The sequence below is a fragment of the Schistocerca americana genome, chromosome 3, assembly GCF_021461395.2.
Source record: "Schistocerca americana isolate TAMUIC-IGC-003095 chromosome 3, iqSchAmer2.1, whole genome shotgun sequence".
Lineage (NCBI taxonomy): Eukaryota > Metazoa > Arthropoda > Insecta > Orthoptera > Acrididae > Schistocerca > Schistocerca americana.
Genome location: NC_060121.1, coordinates 588321869 through 588327917, shown reverse-complemented (window position 1 = coordinate 588327917; position 6049 = coordinate 588321869).

The window sequence follows — 6049 nt, the reverse complement described above, 5'->3', positions numbered from 1 at the left end:
CGTCTGGCAAAATGACTGATAGTAAGTATTCTGCTGAGTCCCGCCATCCTTGAGTCATAGATCCATCCTCCTTCTCTAGTGTCGATAGCACTAATGGCGATTTAATTTTCTGAGACAGCAACTTATAGGGCTGGCCTCATACATTTAATTCAGTGTATGTACGTACATACCACTCCCAATGCTGCTTTTTCGTTTCTAGGAGCCTGGATTTATAAATATTTTTCGTTTCTCTATATATATTTAATCTCCTTTCGCGCTCTTGTTGTCCAATAGACCGCTGATAATTTCTCCCAGCATTTCTCATGTTTTTCCTAAGATTCTCAAGTTCAGGCATCCAAGGGGTGGGTGGCACAGTTCTATTAACTTTAGCGGGTGTGGATTCCTCCAATGCTCTTTGCAGTATTGTCGTTAGAGTGTGGACCCGACGATCTATACTTCCAGTGACCTCCTGGAGTGGGAAGTCCTTAACTATTTTGGTCATCTTCTCCCAATTGGTTCGTTTAATATTTAGTACAGTCGGTTGACCCCTACCGTGCACATTTCAGTTCTTCGGTTTTGCTCAATTTCTACTATGATGACATTGTGATCACTTGTGGTACAGTGACGCTGGACTGTCCAGTCGACTATGTTCCTCCCTGCAGTTCTGTTAGCTATAGTCACATCAATGTTTGAAGTAGCCCCTGCTTCACTTTCGTATGTAAAGATGTGTCCTGGTTTATTTATAACTAAGAGATCAAGCTCAGCAATTACATCTAATAATTTCTGGTCACGTTCAACAGTATGTCCACTGTGCCATACTGTGGACTTTGCATTAGCATCAGTCATAATCATTAAATTACGTCTCTGCCCATAGTAAGCTACTACCTTCATCTTCTCAAGGTATGGGTCTATTTCGTGTGAGAACTGCATATAAATATTGCTAATAATCCCTTTAAAATTTTGTATTGTAGCTTCTATAACAGTACAGTGTTCATCACAATATTGGGCGATTTTGGTAATTGTAATACTTCTGTTTAGCACTATTATAATAGATTTAGCATCATTACTACCTGTTATTAATACAGCTGTAGCAGGGAGATGAGGAACCTTACCATTTTTGACATATGGCTCCTGCACACACACAATGTCAATCCCAAGCTCTTCCAACACCATGCGAAACTCAGCCATAACTAATGAACTTCTTCTAGCATTAATTTTCATTACTTTCATTACTAGGGATGCCGTATATGTGCGAAACAGCCCGGAGAAGGTAGTTTAAATTCAAGGTATATACGTCCATGAGCCTTAACGAAATCACAATATACACGTTCCAGATCTAGGATCTCATGCCGTCGCTCATATATCTGTTTCAATAAATCACGAAGTTACGCCACATCTGTCGGGATGTTGTTGCTTTTTAAATAAATCCTGTCAATCTCTTCAGCGACTGGGAAGGTTATTGTATTCCCTCTAGGATGAGTGATAAATCGTAGGCCAGCTTGCAACACATTAATATCTTCCAATCTACTCAGCATTACGTTCTTTTCTATTGTGTTATATACTCCACTTGGATTAAGTAAGGGCTCATTCAGCCTTCTTACCGTTGTGAAAACTTGTGTATCGTCCATTTTGCCCTTATTTATCTCCGGCTCCTTCTTGACCATATTGTCCTTTCTGTTACAGCTGTTCTTGTTTTCATAACTTTCACCAATGTCTTCTTTATAGGTGTTTTGCACTTTGCCTGTAGCACTGCAAGTTGTTGAATCAGGAGGAAGGGATTCTTTGTTATTGTCTATAAGCTTCACTCCTGCATAGGTATCACCTTTTATAAATTGTACAGGGGTTATATGTTTAGGCATCTTTGTCGTATCATGTTCTTTTGTAGCTGATTTATCTTCACAGTTTTCGTCTGTGTCAGTAAAAGTGTACATTTCCTCACTATTATTTTCATGTGCACTCTGCACTTCAAGGCTTTTGTTTGACATACACTCTGCTTCTAATTCTTCAATTCTTGAATTAAGTTGATACTGGAAGATAGCGGATCGAAAAGTTTTTCTTTTTAGTTCTTTCCCCACATCACCATCAATGAGATTCCTACTTACCATATTGTCTATGTAATCAGCACAATCAAAATAATAAGATTCTATTATGTCATTTACATGTACTGTGCCTAAGCTTTCCTTCCCTGAAAATGGATGCCCATTCATATACCTTGATGGACCTAATTGCTTCCGCCACTCCATCGCCAGTTTCTGGTTTTTGTAGATGGCGTTTTCCTTTTGGTGTTATTACGTTTTGCACACTGACAAATGAAAGGTTTCCTCATTTCTTTAGGTATAATACTTGTCTCTGTCACTGATGTGCACTTATCCATAATCGGTTCTTGCAATGAATCTCTCTAACAAAAGTTGGTACGTTGCACAGTCCACACCTGTTTTATCACATTTATTTTTCCGTAAAGTGCATGGGATGCAAACAGCCTTTTTATTTTGCCTGGGACATTCATCTCTCTCATGACCTTCAGTACCACAGTGAGAGCACGTTGGGTTCTTCATACAGAATTTTGCAGAGTGATCTAGAACATTGCATTTAAAGCAACGCTGTATCCTCATAAAATCTTTCACGTTAAGAGCATGGAACTGCACATTATTCCTTTCCTTCTTTAATAGGATGCTCCTAAGTCGTGGAGTTACTTCCAAGACGTGATTTACCACCATCTTTGTTTTTGGGCCTGTTTAAATCGGAGTTTCATCTCTGATTTAAATTCTTCTATACTCATGGTTTCTGATAATTTGAGTTCGTAGATTTCATCCAATAGCTCCTCGTCTGGTAGATCCTTGGGTACAGCATAAAGTATAACCAAAGGTCATCTTTTGCGAGGTGGTTCACATTTCATGGTCTGGATCTCATTTATCTTGTCCATCAGTTTTTTCTGGTCTTCCTGAGACTCAGTCTCCATGAACACAAGATTATTGGTTGTTCTGACAGCTCTAATTCTTAATTTGTTCCGTTTTGGGATGATTGCGGCTGTTACCTTCTCTTTAATTGCTTTTGCATCAATATTTTCATCTGAGCGGATGAACACTATGTTCGTCTGCTTTGCAGTTGCTTTTGTTATCTTAGCTGCTGTTACGTCTTTGTTGGAAATTTTGATGTTACTCGCTGCTACTGCAGCATATGTAGGAAGAGAATTTTTCAGACTTTCCAATAGGTTGATGCTCTCCGTCTGCAACTGCTCAGTATGCCCTAAAAGAGATGGTGCACTTGACTTCCATAATTCATTTCTCAGTTGAGCATTTTCCGTACTCAGCTCCTCAATTTGTCCAGTCAGTTTAGCCTGGTGTTAACTTGTTAACTTGTTCCTTAATGTTTGTGTCACATTCTGTGACACTTTTTTGGGCTTCATGTGTTCCTCAGTTACGTACTGCATTATGTCCTCAAAATAATCTTCCACTTTCATTGGGACAGTTAGATCCTGTCCTGTATCTGAATCCATTGCTCCCCCTCCCTGATCACCATCAGTCTCCTATTCTTTTGAAGTAGCCATTACGCTAGTTACATCTAGACTTTAACTGTTTGTTTTCCTTCCTTTAGTTATTATGACTTGGTTCCACAATAAGAATCACAATCCCGTTTTAATCCAGTTAAGACGGTTGTGAGACTACAATTGGGTCACCAATTACTTAGATCGAACGACTTAAAGCGTAAATTTGCTGTCGAACCACAAACTTACCTTAACACTATATTAAGGTAGTCGTGGTACAGAGCTCGAACTACACTAGTGGTAGAGAGATCGAACTTCCAGACGTGGTACAAGAATCGAACTACACACGTGTAACATAAATCAAACTTTGGGACGTGGTAAATCTATCGAACTAAGAAGATAGTACAAGCACAGAACCTCAACCATGGCACAAAGCTTGAACAATAAATTCATTGTCAATTTCTCTAGAAATATAGCACAAAACAACAACCTGTCTGAGGTAAAGGTTTCTCTATACGAGGTAAGCTGCAGAATTATCGCTTATTGACATTTCTACAACTTCAAAAAACCAAATTCACAACAAGTCTATTCAGCAGTTTTTCCAGCTAAGAATCACATATATAATAAACCGCAGTTCCACTGAAAATCACTATTTTCCTTCCTATGAAGTTCAATAGTTTATATGAAACTGTCAAAAGCACAAAGAGCGAAAAGAATTTAGGTTAGGTGGCGAACAGCCACCAACTCAAAAGTTACCACCACAATCGACAACTTTATCTCAATGCAAGGGCAGAACTAAACGACTCGAACTTAAGCAGACAATTTCAAGCTTTCACGAATATCAAACAGAGCACTCCTTAATTTAAACGCCAAACATTACGAAAACAAAACTGCACACACAAAACGAAAAGGAACTATCGTCCGCCATCTGGGGTAGATAGAACATTCTTTTTTTTTTCATTGAATACAATATAAGACCTACTACCTAGAAATTACTAAAGCCGGTCATATACATGAAAAATTATTACATTATTGGCATGAGTGAATTACATAATTATTATTAGTTTTCAGCCTTCTTTGCCTCGTCTCTGAATTGGCAATCCCTAGGTCTGTGGACCTGTGCTGCTACTACATGCCAAACCACTTCCAATACAATTATTTCAATTAATTAATTTTTTTTGTAAACGAAAACCTAACTACCAAGAAAATAGACTGGAGTGTAAAGAGGAAGTTAGTAGAAGTGTAAAAGACCCATCACCAACCTAACCTACCCCAAGATGTGATACAACTTGGCAGGTGCCTTGTCCATCAAATCTGTACCTCATGTACACTTGCCAAGGTCTAGGTAGATCTTCAAGACCTGGCATCCGATGAAGCACCGGTTTTGTGTAGCATCCTGAAAAACTACATCCTGTCCACACAGCTACGCATTGGAAACCATCAGAGTAATCTCTGGCAAACACCATGTCGTGACAAGCCCAGGATGTGTGCCGAGAATGTCTTATTAAGCATGAAATCAATTATCCACAATTATAAATGTACTAAGTGTAGTGTAACATTGAAAATGCCTGAGCTACTGGATAAACTAGGTTAGACACTACTCTAAATGTCATTGTTCATCACCGTGAATCTCGCCGCAGCACCCCGCCATTGCCACGCCCATCACCGCCATCTGCCTCGTCGCCAGACTCAGAGAAAACACGTCCCTGAGCCCGACAATCCGCCAGATAGGCTGCGAGCGCACGGCCACGCGGAGCGTACCACAAGAAGCGACGGCGATTGTGAATGTTCATTGGTACTGATGGGGTTCATTCTGTAGCATTTCCTTCATCTGGGGAATTACCACGCCGTGCTCTCGTCGCCGCTGCAGGTCCCAGAACCGCTGGATCTGCGCGTCGCCGTCGAACCGTTCTTCTTGCTGCCTGCTGTGCTGCTCTTCCCCCTGTCCTCACATACACACGCATCTGCTTAGCAGAAAACTCATCTGCCAACACACGCAATTCTTCACACGCTTCTAAGTCTCGCACGATTTCAGACACGTTCTTACTACATAAAATTTGAAGTAATTCCGTTGCTACATCATTTCCTTGACACATATACACCATGTGTTCCGGATCTCCCTCAGCACCACACATACAAGTATTATTATCTGAACTATCGATTTTATGTAAGTAAGTGGGATACAGACCATGCCCAGTAAGGAAATGGACCATACCCCTACTCACATTTATATGTCGCATCTGGTGTCGTCCCCTTATATTCGGTAATATTTCATACACTCGTCTACCTGTATTAATGTTGTCTCAGATTTGTTGCCAATCTCTATCCATCCAGTGCTTGAGCTCTAACTTGTTTTCTATTCGCGCACCTGTGATTGCCTCCACTTTTTCAGCTTTGCCCCTCTGCAGCCAGTAAAGGGCTCCTCGACGTCCGATTTGTATATCTGTAGGGTATAGATCTAGGATCACCAACAGTGCCTCCACTGGCGCGGTTTTGAAGGCTCCTGTCATTCTAATGAGAATACTACGTTGCATTCTTCTCAGATGCCTGACTGGTTGCACCTGCCGCAGCTTATGTGCCCAGACA